The sequence below is a fragment of the Lissotriton helveticus genome, chromosome 6 (genome assembly GCF_964261635.1).
Source record: "Lissotriton helveticus chromosome 6, aLisHel1.1, whole genome shotgun sequence".
NCBI lineage: Eukaryota > Metazoa > Chordata > Amphibia > Caudata > Salamandridae > Lissotriton > Lissotriton helveticus.
In genome coordinates, this window is record NC_136067.1 from 646,039,539 (window position 1) to 646,063,329 (window position 23,791).

Genomic DNA, 23,791 nt, shown 5'->3' on the forward strand with positions numbered 1-23,791 from the left:
TCTGCTAATGCTTAACCTAATTATTACTAAACTACCACAGACGACCCTTTCAGCATTTGCTGAAGACATTCGTCTGTCTAGGGTAATCTGGATCTGCATCCTGTATATAGATATTCATCATATCAGTAATTTCATTGCTTAACATTTGCTGTTCTTTTGTAATACTTCTTTTGGCAGGTGTACAAGCAGTAATGCACATAGAGCAAATCATGGGACCACATTGTATACAAGTACAGCATGTAAATAGTATCACCAGTTGTATACATAGAAAAGTCAGTAGTTTCCAACCCCAAGTAACAAAGAGTGTCCATATCCAGTTTGAAAATGTCCATGTACCACTCTCTGGGTGAATGTCTGCTGCAATCTTATGCAACTTAGAGATTGCATCATAAACTGAAGGTGAGTGGTCTGGGATGAAGACACAGCAACTGCTTCCGATGATGCGACATGCACCACCACGATCAGCCAAGATCACATCGAGCACCATCCGATTTTGGAGTGCTACAATTCTTACAATTTGCAGTTCTTCTGTAATGTTCCCAAGTGCCATAGCTGTCTGATTGGTGACAGCTTCCACTACACGAGTCAATCGTCTGATCTTTCTACTATTTAATGCAGCACCCACGAAGAAAAACAAACCCAAATTGAAATCAACATATTGTTGCAGAGCGGTGTTTGTCTAGTCAATCTCATCAGTTCTTGTTGTCCGTTTATATCTATTCCTTGAAATATCATTATACAGTTTCAAGTCAAGATGATATGATGCAGGTGCTAAAAACACAGGGGGAACAAAAATTATATGTAGCATGCCCCTGACCATCCAACAGGTAATTGGTAAAATCCTTTATTACCACACACAAAATAGGTGTTATGTGACGATATAAAGCTGCTATTGTTAACACCCTCAATGTTTAATACAGTAGTACATTCGCTTTGTCCTACGGGAATTCTCCCAACACTGCTAATAGACAAATCTGCTTTTGCTCTGGTTACAGATATCACAAAGGGTCCAATGTTCTTCATATTCCTCACATTGTGAAGACATTTGGGGGTCGATTCCGATTCGGGAAAAAAACGTCCGTACGATTTGTATCCGGAGCCCTCTCCGTACGAATCGTACTCGTCCGTCCGAGTCGCGTAGTAAGATCCTTATTCCGTGAATCCGTCCAATCGTCGCGATCCGTACGTATTGCAAGGCTGAAACCGTGAACCGTACGACTCGTACACATGCCGTACGACTTGTACACATGCCGTACGACCCGACGAGTACGATCTGGACCGGGGTATGAGGACGCGATTCGTACGAGCCGTACCCCATGTGTGATGGGTGTACGGCTCGTACACCCATCATACATGGGGTACGGCTCGTATACCCATCGTACATGGGGTACGGCTCGTACACCCATCATACATGGGGTACGGCTCGTACACCCATCGTACATGGGGTACGGCTCGTACACCCATCGTACATGGGGTATGGCTCGTACACCCCATGATCGCAGGGGTACGGTGCGTACCCCTGCGATCATGGGGGATACGTACCGTACCCGGGGGGCCGTTCCGTACCTGTTTCGGCACGAACTCTGCTTTTACGGCTGTCTTCAGCTCCCGTAGAAAAACGGTCGTACGGTGCGTACCCGACACGTATCGTACTTGCTGGGGCATAAAAACCAGCCGCGAACCGTACAGATGTCGCGTAGAGCGGGTTCCGAGGGAGAATCGTACGTGAAAAACGCTCCGAACGGCTATTCAGAGCGTTTTTTCCCGAATCGGAATCGGCCCCATGGTGTTGAAATATTGTCCAGTTTGTATTCATCCCATTCCCATTTAGTCCCTTTAGTTTGAGGATAACCGTTCTCATCTTGGTAACATTCTTTATTTAACTGAAAAATGATTCCACCTACTGAAGGTTTTCCATAAGCAAACACAAGGGCATACCAAGCTTGACATGAACCATTATGAGAAAACGGTAGAGGAATAAAAGGCGTTCCTCCTTTCTTCTAGTGCGCAGGTATCATCCCACACACCCAACAATTGGTAGTATTTGTAGCATTATGGGTATGATGCAACAACTGAATGAATGTGTTATTCAGATAGGACTGTCGATGTTTCTGCTCATGATAAGGAAGAGTGTAATAGTAGTGCTCCAGTGGAGCTGGAGTAGTTGCAACAAAAAGCTGTTGAGCAGGAATTGCTTTCTCAATGAACCAAGTGGTTATTGCCAAAACCACCAGGGCAAGAACAAATCCTACAGCACAAATTATTTTCTTATTCATTTTAATTGACAACGATGCTCGATCTTTCTAACAATCGCTGGCGCTCTTATCCCTTGGGTAGCAGCTGATTTCTTCACCACGGGCCAAGACGGGTGTCACTACACTAATTCAGGGCTGAATCCCCCCCCTTGCCTCATTGGCTCACCGTTTCACAAACCCAGGGCGGTAGCTCAACCAGTCTCGTTCAAAACTGCAGATTCTTTCCTTGGTCTCAAATTATATCGCACTGTTCCAGGAATCCCGTGGTCCGGGAAGACTTCCATAGACTCGTCAGATGAGATAGCGTGACCCTTCTCCGTTTCCAGAATCTCTCGATGGTCGGTCAGCACAGTAGGTTCCACCAAGGCGGGCAATACACGCTTGCAATGCGTGGTATGGAGCCAGTTCTTTCTGTTCGTCACTCGAACTGCTGTCCTTGTAGCCAACAGCACCTGCTCCGGGCCTCGCCACATCGGCTCCAAGCTGTTCGATCTGTCGAAGACCTTGACCACCACGTGGTCACCAGGACGGAGATCATGGGCCTCACCTGTAGATCTATCAGGAAGAGCTTCTCGAACCTGTTGATGAATAGAAGTCAAACTGTCAGTTAACTGTGCCAAATAATCATTCAACAGAACATAAGGTACATCATGTATGTGGCGTGGCTTAGGAACTCCCCAAATGTTCATCGGTCTTCCAAATACCACCTCATACGGAGTGAGACTTGATCGTGAGTGTGGTACTGATCTTATGGACAACAGTGCCAAAGGCAATGCATCTGGCCACTTTAGGGATGTGGAAGCCAGTATTTTCGCCAGCTTCAATTTTAAGGTAGCATTATGCCTTTCCACCAATCCTGCTGATTGTGGGTGGAAGACTGAATGGAATTTCTGTTTTCTCCCTAATCCTTTCAGGACATAATCAACAACCTGCCCAATAAAATGGGGTCCGTTCTCACTCCACAAAGTTTTACAAACACCATATCTAGGGGAAAATTCCTTCAGAAGCACCTTTGCTGTGGTAAGAGCAGTATTATCCTTTGTAGGATAAGCCTCTATCCATTTACTTAAGGCACATACCACCACTAGGACATATTTTAGATTATTACAGCGCTCAAGCTGGATGTAATCCATCAGCAAAACTTCAAAAGGTGCGGTTGGTGTAGTAATCCCTCCTTTAGGAGTTTGTGTCCCTTTTCTAGGATTGTACTGCCAACAGATCAAACAGGACTGTACCACTCTTTTAGCTGTGCTGGCAATTTCAGGATGCTCCCAGACTTGTGTAAGCAATTTAGTGATTGCTAGAGCCCCATGTGCCAGCCCATGTGCCATTTGAACCATAGGTTGTAAATAGGCTGCAGGCAATTTCCACTTGTTCATATCTTTGTTACGTCAACAACCCTCATCGCCCAACATTCCGTCTTTGGACCACTGTTCAAGTTCTTCCACAGAGGCAGGTCTCTGTATATCCAATACTTCCTCTCTAGCATCATGCCAATGCTCAGCTTGTGATTTTACTACGTACATAGGTGTAGTATTGCAGTTTCGCGAGCTACACGATCTGCAAAGGCATTTCCTTGACCTATTTTGTCGGTAATCTTCTAGTGTGCGCTACACTTCATAATGGCAACTTTCTTCTGATATATAAGTGCAGTCAAAAGATTATGTACTAGTTCTCCATGCATTATCTGCATCCCGTGGGATGTAAGAAAGCCTCTTTCCTTCCAAAGTAGGCCAAAATCATGACCCACTCCAAAAGCATAGCGGATATCCGTGTAAATGTTCACACATAAGTCAGTACTAAGCTCACATGCTCGTGTCAAAGCTATTAGTTCAGCTGCTTGAGCCGACTTTTGTGGTATGCAAGCTGTTTCCACTACTGTTTCAAGTGTCGTGATTGCATATGCGGCTGAGGTTGTGCCATCTGGTAACTTCAAACAGGACCCATCAACCCACAGCTCCCCATCGACATCTGGAAGGGGCGTATCTTGCAGATCAATTCGACCCTTTGTCTGTTCCTCAGTAAGGAATATACAATCGTGAGACTCCTTTGATTGAGACTGAGTCGCAGGATATGGCAACAAAGTGGCTGGGTTTAGTGTTGCACACCTCTTTAATGTAATATGAGGTGCTAACAGTGTCAATTCGTATCCTGTCAAGCGAGCACTAGTTAAATGCTGAGTTTTAGTTTGATTCAAAAGGGCATCTACTGCATGGGGTACTACCACCAACAGTTTGTATGACAAAACTATCCCTTCACTCTGACGTATAGACACGGCTGTCGCTGCGACTGAACGGAAACATCCAGGCAACGCACGAGTAACAGGATCAAGAACTGCAGAAAAATACGCACAGGGACGTTGCTTGTCACCGTGTGTTTGCACTAAAACTGACAATGCACATCTATCTTTCTCGTGTACATAGAGTGTAAAGGCCTTTGTATAATCTGGTGTACCTAACACTGGTGCAGAGCAAAGAGCTTGTTTCAACTGGCGAAAAGCATTTTGACATTCATCTGTCCAAGGAAGAGGAATCGAAGTGTTCTTAGTCAAAAGTACTAGCAATGGCTTAACAATGTGTGAAAAACCCAATATCCATTGCCTACAAAATGAAGTTAAACCACTAAATGCACGGACATCTTTCTGTGTGGAAGGTACTAGAGTGTCTAGAATTGCTTGAATGCAATCTGTTGTCAGTGCACAGCCCTCCTTAGACAGAAGGTGTCCTAGGTAGGTCACCTTCGGTCTACAATATTGCAATTTCTTCCGTGATACTTTATGGTGATGTGTCGTAAGAAAAGAAAGAAAGGACAAAGTACATGTTTCACACTGTTCAGGTGTATCAGCTGCCAACAATATGTCATCAACATATTGTATGAGAGCCACTCCGTCAGACAAAATAAAGGAATCAAGTTGTCTTTTCAAGGCTTGATTATAGATACTTGGACTCTCAGTGTACCCTTGAGGAACTCTACAAAATCTATATGATCTGTTATTCAAAGTGAAACCGAACAAATATCGGCTATTAGGATGAATAGGGATCAAGAAGAAAGCATTCTTCAGATCCATTACTGAAAATGTAGTTGCAGTTGGAGGGACCAAAGTAAGCAGTGTCGTTATGTCAGATACACCTCCAGTGGTGCCCTGCCTTAAACCTATATGGTAAGAATCTGTGTGTTTGAGAAGACCTACAGTGTATGTAAGCAATGATGTGAAAAGCTCAGATAAGGCAATGAGCAGGTCCCACATCCTCCAATTTCCATCTATTTCCACACTAAAATGGAAACGGAGGGTTATTAGATGTAGAAATGTTCGCTTGTGATAAATTGTGTAACCCATGTAAGATGTTGATTATATGTCCTGAATGGAAAAGTAGAATCCGCAAGCCGAGTAAGGCCAAATGTGTGGAATAAGTGAAGGCTTCCAAAGATCCCATATTTGAAAAAAGTGAGATAAATTGAGAACAGTAACATACAGATAAGAGTGTTAATAATTAAAACTTCTGTTGATATAATATAACCATGTGATAAGACCTTTATATCATGCTATGGTGTCATAAATTACCTAAAAATAGTGATACCTTGCTTTCTCCCTATATGTCTACAGAAAGGGTGTTAAGCAATAATCTCTGAAACCGGTGACCCCAAAGAAACGGCAGTCCTGAGGAAGGTGCTACAGTATCTTGTGTTCTCTGCAACGAAACCCGTCGACGCATTCTTTTCTTATGTAGAATCCAAATAAGGTCCAGTGAACAATTGATACACACATATAAGTGGTACTATTGGTGTCACTCTTTCATTAACCAATGACCTTTGGATCCAGCAATCAATAGTGGTAAAGATATCAGTAATCCACATTGTGTAGGGGGTTGTTGATATTTTCTTTTATTGTGATTCAATGTAATTCTTGCCTGTGATTTTTGCCTTATATGATCTTGTTGCTTTATATTCGATTTCAACTCTTGTGTATATGCAATGAATTGTAATGAACTGTTATGATCAATTGTTTTTTTAAATATTTTTTCAAGGATGGGTCTTTGGAATTTTAAATTGTCATTTTGTGTAAATGTGTTTATGTTTTTTATTAAAAAGACTGTGAACGTTCCCAATTTAGTGTGGAAATTAAAATTCATTGTTTCGTTTTTTAAATCTGATGATTGATTGATTACAAAGACAGGTATGGAGATATAGTAGTTCCATACATGAGTGTGCACCCAGGGATTTCCCTTTGACTGGTTATGTCAGATACTACAGGATACTGTGGTACTACAATCTTGTTGACCTCTCTCAAATCAATGATAAATCTATCAATCTTAGTATCAGCATCTTTTTTCAAAATGGGAAGAATCGGACTATAGCAAACATTATAAGGAACTTCTTCCACCACTCCCACCTTAATCAGATCTTGTACAATACGTGTAAGTGCCTCTTCTCCTTCTCGAGAAATTTTATACTGAGGCAATCTCCGCAGTATAGCACCCTCCTTGACACTAATATGTACTGGTGGAATAATCATTTGCCCTACGTCAGTGTCTGAAGTAGCCCACAAAGTACTAGGGAGTGAAGCTAGTGCAATATCCTCTTTAACAATACAGGATCTCTCAATCATGGGGTGGTTGTCATTTAAAATAACCCGTACTCCTTCCGGAGAACAACGTATCGTGGCCCTGAAATATTTGAGCATGCCAAGACCCACAATGTTGTCTGGTGTATTTGGAGAAAGCAAAAATGGACATGGAGCAGTAAACTTATCAACATGGAGTGCAAGTGGTTGTGACAATGGGCTAAGGGAAGGTGTTCCATCGAAACCTATCGATGTAATAGTTAAGCCAGACAGGGGAGCCCTTGGAATCAAGTGCTTAGACAAGGCGCTACGAGTAGCTCCTGTATCAACCAGAAACTGATCAGTAGAACCCAAAACGTGTGCTGTAACATAGGGACCCTTCTGATCTACTGGAACTTCAACTGATTCCTTACCCCATCCTAGGCAATCCTATGCATAAGCAGAATCTTGCAAATTAGACAGCTCATAGTCGGACATTTGATATTGATTCCGTTTGCCAAAAGTATTAGCCCCCTCTTGTTCACGTGCATTGGCGCAAACCTAGCACGATCATTTGTATTTCCTCTAGGCCCTGAATATCCTGCACGATTTCTCATTTGTCCCTGACCACGTGAACCCTGCTGAGCACGTAGCACCGGACAATTAGAAATCCAATGGCCAAATTGTCTGCAATACGCACACTGATTAATAGACAAATCTACACGAGGAGAGGGAGGAAAAGACAAACCATAAGATCCACGTCCTCCTCTATTATCACCTCTAGAAGGTGGGCCATAAGCTTGAGCCATCATAACCTTTGTCTTTAACTCTTTAGATTTTTTATCCTCCTTACTTTTTGCTTCTAATCCTGTCGTTCATAATACTGAGCCATAGTTAGGAGAGAAGCCGGAGAGGAGGTAGTCCATGAACTTTCGCTGGCCTTTAAGCGACTAGCTATTTCTGGCAAAAGGTTTGTGACATATTTATCGACAAACAGATGCCTACCCGTGTCATCTGTCAATGACTGGCCACTAAAATCGTGGAATGCTTCCTCAAAGCGTGTGAAAAAATCTGAAACTGATTCGTCTACCTTTTGTTTGCAAGATGCTAACATAGTTCAATCTATCTTTTTAGGGGTAATAATCGTCTTTAATTTAACCAATATAGCTGCTGGAAGATCTAAAATTTGCTGACATGGTTTTTGTGCAGGTTCTCTATCTTTATCTAATTGTTCTATATCTGACCACAATGCCCCAAATACCGCAGGATCGTCAACTTTACGCACAGTTCTCCACATATCAGGCGGTAATATTAATCCAAAAAACAAATCAATGTCAGACAAAGTCATAGTACAAGAACTAATGGCACCCTCAATTTCTTCATAAAAAGCTGTCGGATTCTTTCGTGGATCAGGCAATGCATTTTTAAGAGCCATGACATCTGCTCTATTCCAAGGAGTGTAAACCCAATTATAAATAAAATACCCTTTCACATCAGTAGAAGTCTTATCATCACTTGTGCCTGTTCCTTTAGGAGGAACATATTAAGGCGCGGCTTCCCACATAGGTTTCACATTTACAACATTCTTATCTGTTTCGAGCGCCAGAGCTCGTGCCATGTTGATTTGAGATGTTTGTGCAGCTGCGTCTGCTGCCTTTTTCTCTTCCTGCAAACGGACTGCTTCGTCACGTAGTTTAACCAAGTGTCTGATTGTGTCAGGCACCTGGGAGAAGTCAAAAGTACCTTCACGTAATTGCTTACAATCTGCTGCTATATCATCTGGCTCTACTTTCATTGAATATTTCCTAAATCGCTCAAGAACCTCTCCAGCAAATATCTCAGTGAAATATTTTTGTTTCCTTTCCGACCAATTCTGAATAGTATCTAAAATTTCAGAAGCAGTATTAGTACTATGATCGGCTTTACGCACCGCAGATCTAATCTGAGAGGAACGTTCGGTATTTAACATTGAGCGAGTGTCTCAAGCTTTATCCTGATTCGTAGGAGAGTCCTCATCTGACTCATCAGGAGCAGAGGGAAGAGTGTATGGAGGTGGACAACGATCTAATAAGAGAGAATCATCTTGGGGTTTATTAAGAATAGGATAAAGAGGCCTACGAATAGCGTATTGGCCATTTACCTGTAACTGACCCCCCCATTACCTTCTCTTTCTTTAATTTCTTTATTTCTCATTTCTAATGCACACTTTTACGCTTTTCTTTTTCAATCAAGGCTTGTTCACGCTTCATTCGCTCACGCACTTCTTTCTCACACTTTCGCACACAGTCAAACATGTCTTGCCTAGCCTTTCGCTTGAACATCCGTTGCTCCACATACTGAATCTTTCGCAAATCAAATGACCCATGCATAGGCCAACGCAACTCAGGATCCATACGGGTATATTTGTTCCATCACGTGCTGTACATTATGGACGAAATACCATATTTAATATACATATCCCTATTAGGCGTCCCCTCCGGGGGGGGGGCGGTTGTGCTGCATCGATTCTCAAATTGGTACCACTACAAAAGCAACACATCTTACGAAGTGTGCTGGAAACAGGCATGACGAAAATAGTGCAAAATATGCAGTATTATAAAAAAAGTAGCGCTTAAAGTACTCTTCGTACTTTGTGCCGTTCAAATTTCATAGGAATAGAGAAAAATCTCCTCATTACCTGCCTATATGTGTTGCAACACAGATATGGTTCATTTACATAGGACGAGTTCAATATTTTGGCCAATTCATATACTAATGCCTTAGTAAGCATTTCTAAACTACCTTACTAATACAAGGCTTCATACTTACAGCAACTGCCGTAAAATGGCTCTTACCAGTGAAATGGTGTCCAGGTTCCTCCTGCCAAGTTCTCAAATCGACCAAACGGTTACTGCACGGCGAATCAACAGAAGAGATCTCAGTCGAGGACTGGCGCCACCTGGATGGTCAGTTCAGAAAGAAAGGGAAAACGCCGTGGATGCCAAGACTCAGGTCTCTTCCGGCAGTGATCACGTCCAAAGCGAGATTCCAATCCTATGTCTCGACCAGTCCTTCGGGCATCCGAGTCGCCGATGAGCCCCACGTTGGACGCGCCAATTTGTAGTAGCAACCCTCAGCCAGGCCTACTAGTGCAAGGGATTTGCCCTTCTCTGCTCAGAATCCTTAGACCAATAGTAAGAAGTTGGCACAGAAACTGGAATAGAAAAGACAGAGTTTATTAAACCTCATGAGGTGGAACTACATTCACACAACACCCTTCGGTATAGTATGAGGTAGCACACTGACTAGAAGGAGCTTGGTCCTTTTATACCCCCACAGGGGCTGAAATGAAGGCGGTACAAGGCACAGAGTGCTGATTTCAATACATACAAGGTCATACAGAGAGTGTGCTAGCAACAAGTGGGAAGGGCTGACAGTCAGCTAATTTTGGTGGACACAGCTTGACAGTTACAAATTGGAGACAGCTGTATGCTCTTCTGAGCATGTGCAAAGTAGAGGAGACTAAACATAGCTTGTCTCTAGGCAGATTTCAAGAGCAGTTGCCAGCAAGGTAGGACAGAGCACATGGCATACAAAATGGCCGACAGAAATACAAAATGGATTCTGTAAAATGGGCAAAGTAGTCTCGAAATACCGAATGTCTTCTGCTAATGCTTAACCTAATTATTGCTAAACTACCACAGAGGTCCGAGTGGATGTGGCTCCCCTCCGACAGGACCTCCAGAACGCGACGGCCCCCATCCCGGCAGCTGTTTTTGTTTGCCCACATTGTTCATTACTGCAGCACTCTTATTCCGCAGCACTGTAGTCACACACATAGACCACATGATGGCATTAATACCACCGCTTTGCACGCAGAGCATATCCCAGCCAATCCCACACCCAGTTCAGGCCCTGCATATTCTCAAGCTTGCCTGAACCAAACATTACACAAACACGAAATAGCGGAGACCCTCTCCAAATACTGTCATGGAATGGCCTGCTCGACAGGGTCAAGCGGACCGCAGTCTTGCGATACGCCCAACGCCAGGCATCAGACATAATCCTGCTCTAGGAGACCCACCTCATGGGCAATCTCTATCCCTTCCTCGCAAGATTCGGCTATGATAGGGTTTGGCACTCAGGCTTTGCTCAAGGGTCACGTGAAGAGGCAATTCTCCTAAGACTCAACCTCCCCTTTGTACGCAGGCCAATAGCGACCCTCAGGGATGCTTCGTGGCCTTGACTGGAACATTAGGTGGAAACGCTCTTAACTTATTGGCCATATAGTCTCCTCCCTCAGCGCTCCCCCTGACCTTGAAGCGAACTGCTGATCTTATTGCTTCCCTACCCCTGGGTGTGACAGTGATTGGGGGTGCCGCTCGCAGCAGTTTCCGCCCGTTACTTTGACCGCTTTCCTCACTGGACCCTTGCTGACTCCAGTCGTCTTGCACGCAGCACATGTTGGACCCTCGGAGAGTGCAGAAGCCTGATTAGTGGGTTGTTTACTGCGGGAGGCCGGGACTGCGAGGACCAGCATCCTTTTGAAGATCTACAGCTGGTGCCTCTTCCCGTGCTCCCCCGCCTACTTCCACCAACATTTAACTGCTCGCGGCCCCCGCTTCACGGGAGCCGCTCGCAGCAGTTTCTGCCCGTTACTTTGACCTTTTTCCTCATTGGACCCTTGCTGACTCCAGTCGTCTTGCACGCAGCACCTGTTGGACCCTCGGAGAGTGCAGAAGCCTGATTAGTGGGTTGTTTACTGCGGGAGGCCGGGACTGCGAGGACCAGCATCCTTTGGAAGATCTACAGCTGGTGCCTCTTGCCATGCTCCCCCCGCCCACTTCCACCAACATTTAACTGCTCGCGGCCCCCGCTTCATGGGAGCCGCTCGCAGCAGTTTCTGCCCGTTACTTTGACCGCTTTCCTCATTGGACTCTTGCTGACTCCAGTCGTCTTGCAAGCAGCACCTGTTGGACCCTCGGAGAGTGCAGAAGCCTGATTAGTGGGTTGTTTACTGCGGGAGGCCGGGACTGCGAGGACCAGCATCCTTTGGAAGATCTACAGCTGGTGCCTCTTCCCGTGCTCCCCCGCCCACTTTTGTGTATTTAAATACACCTCACTCACGCAACACGGGACGCGCGCGGGACTAGCCGGGCGAAGCCCGGTCCAAGGGTGGGCCCGTTCTAGCCCGTTACAGACCGTCTAAGACCGGACCGGGCCACCCCCCCTGCGTTTAAATCCTCGTGGGACTAAAAACTGTATGTACTCTATATTAATTTAATGATTACGAGTGCCTGTGTACCATCATAGATCAAGCGTCTTTCAGGATGGCCACTCGTGAAAGTAGGAGTAGGGCTGCAAAGGGGGGAGGTCAGCTAACAGATACCCATGACAACTTTATTACCAGAGCTAATTCGGTAATAGACCAGGGCATAAGTTTAATGGAGCGAAGAGTTTCCCAGGATTCAGCATTGGCAAGAAGATTGTCTCAGGACCCTGTAATGGCCAAAAGATCGTCCTTGGGTCATATAGCATCTGCTAGAACCCCAAAACGCACTGACGGTCTCGCTCTTATTGAGACGCCAGTAGATGTTCACCACATCCCAAGTTTACATCTTCAGGCACCTATTCTTACCCAAGTGCCAATGCAATTGCTTAATGATACCATAGCTCTTACAGGGTCACTTGTAGTGGATGACACCATAAACGAATCTATTGAGGCAGAGGCCCTGGAAGATGAGACTAACACAACACAACTACGTGGGAGGCGGGAAGGAGACATATTGAAACGTAAACGCCGATCGTTTCTGCACACGCCAGAAAAAAAGTAAAAGTTACAAAAGTACAGGTGAATAGGGACACAATGAATAAAGAGGGGGAGGAGGGGGCGTGGCCAAGATGGCGACGGAGTAGGACGTGCTTCTTGTCCCCTCCGGCGCCGGGCCTTACATAGCCTTGTCCAGCGTTGACCCCCGGAGCTCCTCTGGGCTATAAGTCGCTCCGGAGCCTTCAGTGAGCGGTGGCTGGCGGCGGAGTGAGCTCCGACACTCCTAGTGCCCGTGGTCGTGGGATTGGAGCAAGCTCGTGGGATCGGAGCTGGCGGCGATCCTCGAGGCCTGTGAGGCGCTGAGAGCTGCAGCGCCGGACGGAGCTGCGAGGAGCTCTAGTGGCACTCGGCGAACGGTGGTGATTGGTGCCGCCTAATCTTTGCCGCGGAACGCTACAGGGGCCAAGCGGCAGCGAGAACGGACCCGGTTGGAGCCGTGGCCTTGAGCTCCGGGAGGGGGCGGAGCCTATCGCCCGCGGGCGGCGGGCCCTACGGCACGGCCGGCGGCCTAATTGAGGCCGGGGACTGAGGCCTGGTCCGCGAGTCGGTCTGCGCTGCTTCTGGGGTCCGTCCCTCCGCGCAGCAGCCTGGACAGTGCACGGCAGCTGGGACGGCCCCGAGGTGAGACGATTGGCCCCTTCAGTGGAGAGCAGAGGCGGTCACGGGGTGGAACGCTCAGAGGCCCCTGCTTGGACCAGAGTGTGCCTGATCGGCTGACACGGCTGCTGGTGGCTGAGAGGAGACACAGGACAGTGCGAGCGCCCGGCCCATCGGCGGTGACCCCTGCTACAGGACAGTGACGGAGAAGGCTGCAAGTACGCATCCGGTGACGTAACGTTGTGTCAGGCTGCTGAGGCTTTGGGGCCCTTTGAGGGTCTCCTAGAGAAAGGTTGTGCCCAGAAGGCGGCTCTCCCTCGCCCGGACCTAGCGGCGGGCCTGCGTCCTGTGGAGGGAGCGCTTCGATCGGCTCACACGCCCGGGAGGCCTGGCTGGCACTGAGACCTCCGGCAGGCCTGCTGCTACCACGCCGCCACGCGCCTGCCTTCCCGGGGTGCACTTCCTGTGTGCTGGGGCGTCGAGGTTTACAGGCTAGAGACACCTACTTTATCTTTGACATTGGGGCGCCGGGGGGACGGCTGGAGATTGTTGGGCGGTGCCTCCGCCTGGTTCTGCCGGCAGGCTCTGGTGAACTCTGCTCCCCTGTGCACCGATCTTTTGACCTGCCACTGGTGGTGGACTGCAGCAACGATGGCCACCTCCCTACGCAAGGGGAAGCCTGGCAAGGACGGGTCAGCTAAGGGCTCTCAGCCCCCGGCCCTAGCGCGTCTCCGGGGAGGTCTGACGATGAGGCCCCAGCTACTAAGGCCTTCATGAAGGAACTCTTCGCCTCCATCAAAGATGATATTGCCGAGCTCCGAACCCAGCTAACTTCGGATCTCCGCGAGGTGCGGAGGGATGTCGACGGTCTTGGGGAGAGAGTGGCCACTCTGGAAGACCATGACCTCAGCATGGCCAATGATGTCCACCTGCTACAACAGGACGTGCTCCGGCTCATGGAACAGAACATAGATCTGCAGGCCCACGCTGAGGATCTGGAGAATCGTTCCCGCCGGAATAACATCCGCATTCGAGCGGTCCCTTGGGATGGCGAAGCGGGAGATCTCAGGGGATATGTGCAGGCGCTCTTTCTTCAGATTTTGGACGAGGAAGATGTGCAGGACATCAGAATGGATAGAGTCCATAGAGTGGGGCTGCCCAGGCGGAATGGGGGCCCTCCCCCTGACATACTTGTGTGTGTGCACGATTTCCAACTCAAGGAACGAATCCTCAGGAAGGCGCGGGACATTCCCTCCCTGCAATTCCGGGACCATCGTCCTCAGCTCTATCAGGACTTAGCCGCTTCGACGCTCCAGAAGAGGCGCGAGTTTCGACCGGTCACTGCTTATTTGAGAGAGCACAACATCTCCTACTCGTGGGGCCACCCCTTCCGCATAGTCTTCTGTTGGCAGAATAGACTGGCACAGATTCGATCTCGCCGGGAAGCGAAGGCACTCCTGGGGATTGAGGAGGAGACACCGGCGCCGGAACATCGCAGTCCTTCACCACGGAGACGACACCGTTCCTCGTCTTGGCACAGAGTGGGACCGGAGACGAGCCGCAGGAGGCCTGACCACACGACTAGCCTGCAGGAGCGTGGGAGTGCAGTGGCGTCAGTGGCCTCTGCCACGCTGGCGCCGTCGCAGCAGAGCTCTGGGGCGGCCTGACCTTCAGGCAGCTCACCTTGGTGCCGGAGGGGCACGCACATTCAGGTACCGGGGTTATGTATGTACTTTTCGAGAAGACACCCCGCCCTTCGGCCTTGGGAGATCCGATGTTTGGTCCCCGTCCACACCCCCAGGGGAGCTTCCGTCAGGGTATGTTTCTTTCGGGACTCTGTTTGTCTTTGTCCTGGGTCTTTGGGGAGTTGGGGGGTCGGGGAGGGGTGGGGAGGGGGGGGGGAGATGAAGGGGTGGTCTGACTGGGGTGGGTGTTTTGGTGGGACTGTTGGTGGTGATGACGATTGGCTGCTTACTGTCCGGGAGGATGGGTTGCGGGCTGTATATTGCAGGTTCTGGACGGCATCTGTCATTCCGTGTGGTGTTCCAGGGAGACCTCTTAGTCGCTGTGTCTGGAAGTCTTGGCCGCTGGAGTCTTGGAGCTGGGGAGGGTGGTGGTGTGGGAGGGACTTGCCTCGGGGTGAGCTGGGTGCAACGCCTGTCGTGAGAAAGTGTGGGAGTTGCGTGAACTGGGGAATGCAGGGACTTGTGGATCTAGCTGCTGTGGAGCGGGGGGGCCTGACATATCCTTATGCCTCTTAGCATAGGCACCTGGAACGTAAAAGGTCTTAACTCCCTTCAGAAACGACAAAAACTGTGGAAATATCTGCTGGACCATCACTTAGATATCGTGGGCCTCCAGGAGACCCATCTAGCCCGTAGGGACGAGCTCCGGCTTCGTCATAAACAGTATCCTCTCATCTATAGGTCCTCTGCCTCCTCTAAGCACAGGGGTGTGGCTCTGCTGTTTCGGGCCTCCATTCAATTCCAGCCTATGGGAGTGAGTGGTGACAAAGACGGCAGGTGGTTGATGGTCAAGGGGATGCTTTGTGGTCGACTGTGTACATTTGTAGTTGTCTATGTGCCTAATGCCCAGCAAAATAACTATGTCCAGGGATTATTAGATAGGATGGGGAGCTTTGTTGAGGGACATCTGGTTGCCATGGGGGACTTTAATATGGTATGGGACCACACTCTAGACAGTTCCCGGGCCCAGAGGACGGAATCTGGTATTTTTTCCACCACGACTAAAGACAGGATGGGGGAGTTGGGACTCATAGATGCCTGGCGCGCTGTCCACACACAGACTAGGGACTATACCTTCTTCTCCCACGTACATCATACATATTCCCGCATAGATTATGTGTTTTTGAGCCAAGCCCTCAGGGGGGATGTCTGCGATTCCACGATTTTCCCGCTCTCTGTCTCGGATCATAGCCTGTTGGTACTTCTGCTGCAATGGTCACCGAGGGGGGATGGATATCGGAAGTGGTACTTCCCGGCTGCGCTTGTGCGAGACGACGCCTCCTGTAGGGAACTCAGAAAGGCCATTCGGGAGTTCTTGGCGCTTAACCCGAGCTCGGACACCTCTGTGTTCAACACTTGGGACGCCTGTAAGGCCTCCCTGAGGGGCACCTGCATAGGTCTTAATGCGGCCCTTAACCGCTTGCGGAGGGTTGTGCGGGAGAAGCTGGAGGCGGAGCTCGAGGGTCTGGAACGGGCTCACAAACTGAACCCTTCCCGCGTGACACTTCGCCCACTTTCGGCTGTCCGGGGGAAGCTGAAGGCGCATTACAACAACCGCTCTGAGCTTGCCCTCCTACGATTACGTCGAGGTTCGTACGCTCAAGGGAACAAAGTAGGCCGACACCTGGCACGCCAGCTTCGAGAGAAGCGGGAGAGGGAATATATAGGGGGGATTCAGGATCCGGGAGGCTCGGTGCATCACCGGGAGGGAGATAAGGCAGATCTCTTTGGCCGGTTCTATGAGGCACTATATGCTGGTGACTCGCTTGACCCTAATGCACAGGACGCCTTTTTGTCGGGCCTCTCCTTGCCGCAGGTCTCTGTCCGTAGCAACGAACGTCTGACGGCTCCCTTCACTAGGGAGGAGGTCCTTGAGGCGATCAAGGCCTTGAAGCCTAATAAGGCTCCTGGGCCGGATGGATACACCGCCTATTTCTACCAGTCGTTTGCCTCTGAGCTAGTTGATTACCTGGTCTCGCTCTTCAACGAAATGGCGGCCACGGGGAGACCTCTGGCACTATGGCAGAGGCTATGATCACCGTTATCCCCAAACTGGGGAAGGATCCCTCCAGGTGTGCCTCCTACCGCCCCATAGCCCTGTTGAATGTGGACGCTAAATTGTACTCCTCTATCATCGCCCGCCGGATGCAAGACCTGATGCCGGACATTATCCACCCGGACCAGTCAGGCTTTATTAAAGGTCGGCAAACCCATGACAACTTGCGGAGGGTGATGCATTTGATAGAGAAGGCCTCCAGATTCCGCATTCCAGCCGTGCTGGTGGGTCTAGATGCCGAAAAGGCTTTCGACCGGGTGGACTGGGGGTTTCTGTTCCGCACCTTATCCGCCTTTGGCTTTTCGCACCACTTCCTCACGATGATTCGTGCGAACTATAATCGTCCTACCTCAAGAGTGCTGGTTAACGGTCATCGATCTGCCAGCTTTACTCACTCCAGAGGTACGAGACAGGGATGTCCCCTTTCCCCTCTCCTCTTTGCCTTAAGTATTGAACCCCTGGCCCTGGCGATACGGGAGAATGACCGCATCACGGGACTCCCCTTCACAGGGGAACAGCACAAAATTTCTCTCTTTGCGGACGATGTCCTGCTGTCCCTCGGGGATCCACTCCAGTCTTTACCGCCTATTCAAGAGGAGCTCTCCCGCTTTGAAGCGGTGGCGGGCTTCAGAGTCAACTTTGACAAGTCACACATCCTGAACCTGACCCTGTCCTCTGCGGAGGTCGACCGGGTGCGTTTACTGACACCCCTGCCATGGGCCTCCACCTCCCTGATATATCTGGGAGTGCGCCTCACACCTACTGTGGGGTCCCTATTTGCGGCCAACTTTCCCCCTCTGCTGGCTTCGATACGATGTGATCTAGATCACTGGCAGCCAAAATTCCTTTCATGGCTCGGCAGGATCCATGCTCTTAAAATGGTACTCCTGCCTAAATTTTTATACCTTTTTCAGGCCCTCCCTATACCTATTGACCTAGCCTTCTTCCGCAAATTGAGGACGCTGATGCTGAAATTTGTCTGGCAGGGGGGTCGGTCTCGAATTCCTTTTACGACGCTGCGCCGACCGAGGGGAGAGGGAGGCGTGGGGCTCCCTGACCTGCTCTTATACTATAAGGCCGCGCAGTTGCGAGTGATAGTGGAATGGTCCCAGCAGCTCTCAGAGAAACACTGGCTGCATATGGACAGGGCCGTGGCGGGGAGGTCCATCTGGGATTTGATCTGGAAGCCCAAAGTGGACCGCCCGAGGAATGCTTACATTAGCACTCCCACTGGCACGGTTCTGAAGGTGTGGGACTCGGTCGCTGGCGACGAACGTTCGACCACATTTCCGTCTCCCTTCACCCCCATTCACTTTAACCCTGCCTTTCCACCGGCCTCGCAGGAGGGACCCTTTCGGCAGTGGCGAGAGGGGGGATGTAGGGCGCTTACGCATTTGTTTCACGGGAGGGCCCCCCTCACCTTTCACAACTGCATGCGCGACTATGGACTCCCGGTCACTGAGCGCTATCACCATGCCCAGCTTTTCCATTGGGCGACATCACCAGGAGTCGGCGAGGCCGCTACGCGTCCTCCTTCTCCTTTCGAGTCCTTTTTACTACGCACGTCTACGATGAGGGGGACGATCTCCTTCCTATACGGTACATGGCCCGCGCCCTCGGTACATGGGACAATGGGAGGTGCTCTTGGACCGTGACATCACTGATACAGAATGGAGGTACCTCTGGAGGGATGTAGCCACGCACAACCACTCCGTGCGCCTTCGGGAAGCCCATTTGAAGACTATGTATGACTGGTATTTATATCCAGTCAAACTTCACCGTATATTCCCTGCCTCTTCGGATAGATGCTGGAGAGGGTGTGGCCTACTGGGAGATTTCCACCACATTTGGTGGGACTGTCCAATCATTAGGCCCTTCTGGACGGAGATCCTCGCACACATCAAGGAGATCTTGGGATATCCGATTTCGGATTCGGTGGCCCATGTACTACTGGGTCTCCGAGACACACTGCTGGAACATCAAACTAAGGCGGACAAGCGCATTCAATGGCTATGCTTAGGAGCGGCTAAGCTTACACTGGCGGCGGCATGGAAGAAATCACACGCCCCGGCGATATCATTGTGGCACGCGAGACTGTGGGAGCTATTGAGCATGGAGAGAATGGCGGACATCTTCCTGGGCGATTTTAAAAACTTCTTATTCCGTTGGGGGCCTCTTGTTCGTTTCTTGTCATCTGGGCTGCCCTCTGCGGTGTGCCCACCCACGCTACGTGCCTTACACCTATTTCAAGTATGATCTGACTGCATGACTATCCAGTTTACTAAAATGTGTGAATGTGGCGTCGTCACCACTGGGGGAGGGTGGGAGTAGGGAGGGTAACAGTTGGGGTCCGTTTGGTGTTACTTGTTGCGACAACGCTCAGCTCTTGGGGATTCCGAGCTTTTGATTCGCTCTGTACCTCGCTTCTAATGCCCACGGACTACTTATGGGCATGCCCTGTGAACTTTCGAATGGACTCTGGACTTGCAGTTGGGCTAGCTGTTGGTCCTTCAAACCTCCTTGGTTGCTCATTGCTTTTTTCCCCAATACACTTTACGGTTTCCGCTGTGTGGGATTTGTGGCGGTATTGTCGCCTATTTATTTCCTTTTTCTTGTCCCCCTTTTCTTTCCTTCCCTTCCCCCCTTTCTGAAAAAAAAAAACTTTGAATAAAAACACGTTTTACAAAAAAAAAAAAGAGGGGGAGGAATTAGGACTTGTTTCAGAGGTAGCGCAGGGAGGGCAGGATGTTGTTCAAAGTATTGTTAATCTAGACATACCAGATGAATCACAGGATTCTTCAATTAGAGTTGAGGTGGGAGGCAGTATCGTTGGGAGGGTTGTCAATGGGACCTCAACCCTGCTAAAGAACAAGGGGGATATTATAATAAAGCTTCTAACCCCACTGGAAACCAGATTAACACGAATAGAAAATCAGTTACTTGAGGTTGAAAAAGTATTATAACATTGGCAAGTCTCAGTATAGTTGGAATACCACCTAAACCATCCTTGGGTTCTGCCCTAATAGCACCGGCACCAGATGTGAACAAATCCCGGCCATCGACCGAGAGGACTAGTAAGAATACAAAAAATACAACTATGGTTAATCTAGCAAGTACCGTTGCAATAGCTAAAGAAACCCCAGCACAAGGCACTAAGGTTATTAAGCCCACCCAACAGGACCAGAAAGGGTATCAATCAGGGAGGAAATTAAGGGGAGGTCATATCAATCTGCCACCAGCCGTTAGTCCATATGTAATTGTCCTGACAGGGGTCCCTGAGCTTGGCAACCAACACGAAGAATCCTTTTGGTCACTTAAAAATAAAGTATCACAATGGCTAAATGAAAACAGGCCCTTACCTACCCATTTAAAGAGTAAAATTTTAATGGTTCGAAGGGTCCCATGGATAGGCTCCACAAGAAAATCAACCACTGGTGATTGTGTGATAGTAAACTTTGAAGACCCACGAACTGTGCACCATATATGCTCATGGAACTCTTCAGGAGGGAACTCTGCAATTGAGACTAGACCACTCCTGTTCTTCTACCCACACAGGACGCGACCTGAAGGTGGCGGAAGTTGGGCTAGGGTCAACTTTCATGCATGGGCTGGGCCCAGTGAAAGGGGTCTGGGTAATTCAAACCAATGGGCAGGGGTACCAACTTTCAATAGATTTAGCTGCTTAGAAGAAGTAGCCTGACTGAAGCCAACTGTGGGTTCTATAACCAGCAACAAGGGGAAACTATGTCCTATCCACAATTATGACCACAGGAAAGGACCCTTAGAAGTGATTGTGGGTGAAGAAATTGAAATCGACCTTAGTGACCGTGCTCAATCTGTGGACGTGGGAGTCTGGAGTTTCACTAGCAGCGAAGGAACAGTTGTTGCCGCATGTCCCCGGGGGAAAGACATACAGAATTCACCAATACAAACCCCAGTGTATGCAAGCATTGTCACCATACAGGGAGAGCGAACCAAATCACTGGAAGGTCAGAACTCTCTGGGAAAGTCATCCACGGGAGCTATTAGCTTAAATACCAGGTTTTCAACTCTAGAGCAACTACCCACGAGTAGCAGTAATGATAAGGTTTTGAAACTAATATCGTGGAACATAGCCGGCGTAACAAAAAACCTGAGGGACCCTTATTGGGCAAATTATATTGAGTCGGGCGATTTTTGTCTTCTTCAAGAATCATGGGCACTCGATACGCCACATAGGGTAGGCTACAAGTCTTTTGGAATTGGTGCCACCCCCTCTGCAAGGGGAAGGCCATCAGGCGGTTTAATCACCTGGGTCAAAGTAACTTTAAGGATCCAGGTAGTAGTTATAGACACAAGCTCGTTAGACATACTGGCATTAAAAATTACAACCTGTGAAGGGAAAATATTCTACCTAATTAATGTCTATAATAGACCTGCTCCAGTATCTAAAGAATCATTGACTTTGGTAAAACTGGACTCCTTCTTAAATAGAATAGTCGATAAAGAAGCTGTCATTATAGCCGGTGACCTAAACTGCAACTATTAACCAATTCTAGGGCTGGGCGATGTTTTTGACGAAGAAGACCAGGCAAATAACATTCCTTCGTTGGATAATATTGACCCTGTACATTGCTCAGTTCTGGTAGTTCAACTAGTGAAGCTCTCCGCGGAACACGGTCTCAGGGCTTGTAATGGACGTCTCCCGTCGGATACCTCCAAAAAGCCAAAAATTTTTAGGAACAAATGCAAAAGCAATTTAGACTATGTAATTGTTTCCTTGAGTATCTGGCAGTATATGATCGACCTTGAGGTAAAGGACAGGCTAGAGAGTGATCATCGTCCTTTGGACTTACTGCTAGAAGTATGCTTGGTTAAGGGGGCCGGGAGTACCAAGTCAACCGATGCCCATAGCGGTTCCTGCGATGAGATTTTGGTTAGCAATAACAGACGAGCCCTAAAGTGGTCTCACATACTGGAGCATGGAGATATCCTTGCGGAAATCTATTCACAATTTGCAAGGTCATTTTCAGCTTTCACAGGTTCTCCACCTGAGGTCGACAATTCCGGATGCTTCATTACACCACATAACTAGTTCTTCAAAACCCTGAAAAGCCTAGTTACAAAAATGCCAAAAAAGACACATCAGAAACTGTCAAATCTGGCCCATAGTAAGCCATGGTATGACAAGATATGTAGGCAGTCTAAGGAAAGCTTCCTGTTGGTGATTACAACTAAATCTTTGGACGATGTTAGGCTGGCACAAAATGTTTATAAGCAGGTGCAGGCCGTCTCAAGGAAACCTTGGAAGGAAGATAGTTGGGCGGCAATGCTGGTAGCTGCAAAGGCTAAAGACAACGTAGGCTTCTGGAGGTCAGTTGCCAACGGGAACCACGTAGGGAGAGTTGTCAAGGATGTTTATCTTGACGAGCTCACGTGGGTTAACCACTTCACCACTCTATATAAAAAATATGACGAAGTTATTAATGATATCAGTGAAGAAGTCCCATGGCTCACACCTCCCAAAGTTAATCTGGAATTTACATTAGAGGAGACTGAAGTAGCCATCAACGCTGTGAAAAATGGCAAAGCACCCAGCTTAGACAAAATTCCCGGGGACCTCTACAAGCATGATTTAAAGGTATGGGTACCTTATATAAATTATTTGTGCAACACGCTTGCTTCTAGTATAGATTTTCCAGAAAGTTGGCGGGGAGCTGAGATTGTTTTAATTTTTAAAAAGGGTGATCGGTCTGAACCCTCAAATTACCGACCAATTAGCCTAATGGACATTCTCCCAAAAATGTATTCCAGGTATATTTTATCTCGTATGAACTTGTGGTTGGAAGATAATTCGGTCCTCACAAAGTTTCAAGCTGGGTTTAGGAATAAAGTGAGTACAGTCGACCAAGTCTTTAGATTTTGCTGCCTTTACTGGAAATATGTTCACATCAAAAAGGGTCACTTATACGTTGCTTTTGTAGACCTTAGAGCAGCATTTGACCTAGTGCCACAAGATCTTCTATGGAGGTCCCTCCATACGGCAGGGTTACCCAGCTGTCTGTTGTTCCAGATAGTTGGTTTGCATGCTAAGAATTTTGCTAAAGTGAGATGGGGCCCCAATGGGGAATTAACCCAGAATATACCTATTGAACGTGGCGTTCGCCAGGGCTGCGTCCTGGCCCCCACTTTATTCTCACTTTTTTTGAATGATATCCCTGCGTATTTAGAGGGTTGTAAAAATGACTCCCCAAAACTAAACGGGAAGAGTTACCCGCGTTACTATTCGCGGATGATAACATATTAATCTCTCAAACTAAGAAAGGTCTCTAGGCACTAATTCACTCATTTAGTGACTATTGCAACAGAAAAGGTCTGGAAATTAATGCCAAAAAACCCAAATGCATGGCCTTAAACCCTATCAAACCACAAAAAGGTTGCCTAACACTAAACGGCCAAAACCTGGAATTGGTCCAAAACTTTTCGTTCCTGGGGGTTTCCCTAGATTCCATTTTCACGTGGAGGCCCCAGATTGAGAAAAGTAAGTTATTGTTTACTCAAAACACCATACCCATCCTAAGAAAGCAGGGTGCAAGCACTAGTAAAGCTGTGTCACCAGCACTAGAGCTATTTAAATTTAAAGTCCAATCGGCAGTTCTCTATGGTGCTGAGATCTGGGGGCCATGTCTAAGGATGCTTTCACAACCTTGGAGAACAAATTTATGAGAAGCCTTGTAAGGGCCCCAAAAGGCACCCCTCCAGTACCACTTCAGCTGGACCTAAACGTTAAAAGAACCGACCATCACACTA

The 23,791-nt window shown here is 48.2% G+C and overlaps 1 protein-coding gene and 1 long non-coding RNA gene across 4 annotated transcripts in view; one reads left to right on the forward strand and one right to left on the reverse strand.

The window, feature by feature from the left end:
• The window catches only part of LOC144762824 (lebercilin-like), a 2,038,162-nt gene that overhangs the window by 604,184 nt on the left and 1,410,187 nt on the right, over positions 1-23,791 (reverse strand). The gene's annotated exons all lie outside the window — the stretch shown is intronic.
• The window catches only part of LOC144762825 (uncharacterized), a 159,631-nt gene that overhangs the window by 90,005 nt on the left and 45,835 nt on the right, over positions 1-23,791 (forward strand). The window contains exon 3 of one of the 2 annotated variants that reach the window (XR_013596144.1): positions 5,860-6,278. The exons of the other annotated variant lie outside the window; for it this stretch is intronic. This is a non-coding gene — a long non-coding RNA (uncharacterized LOC144762825). Of the gene's footprint in view, positions 1-5,859; positions 6,279-23,791 lie in introns of those variants that run through there. 2 annotated transcript variants of the gene reach the window in all.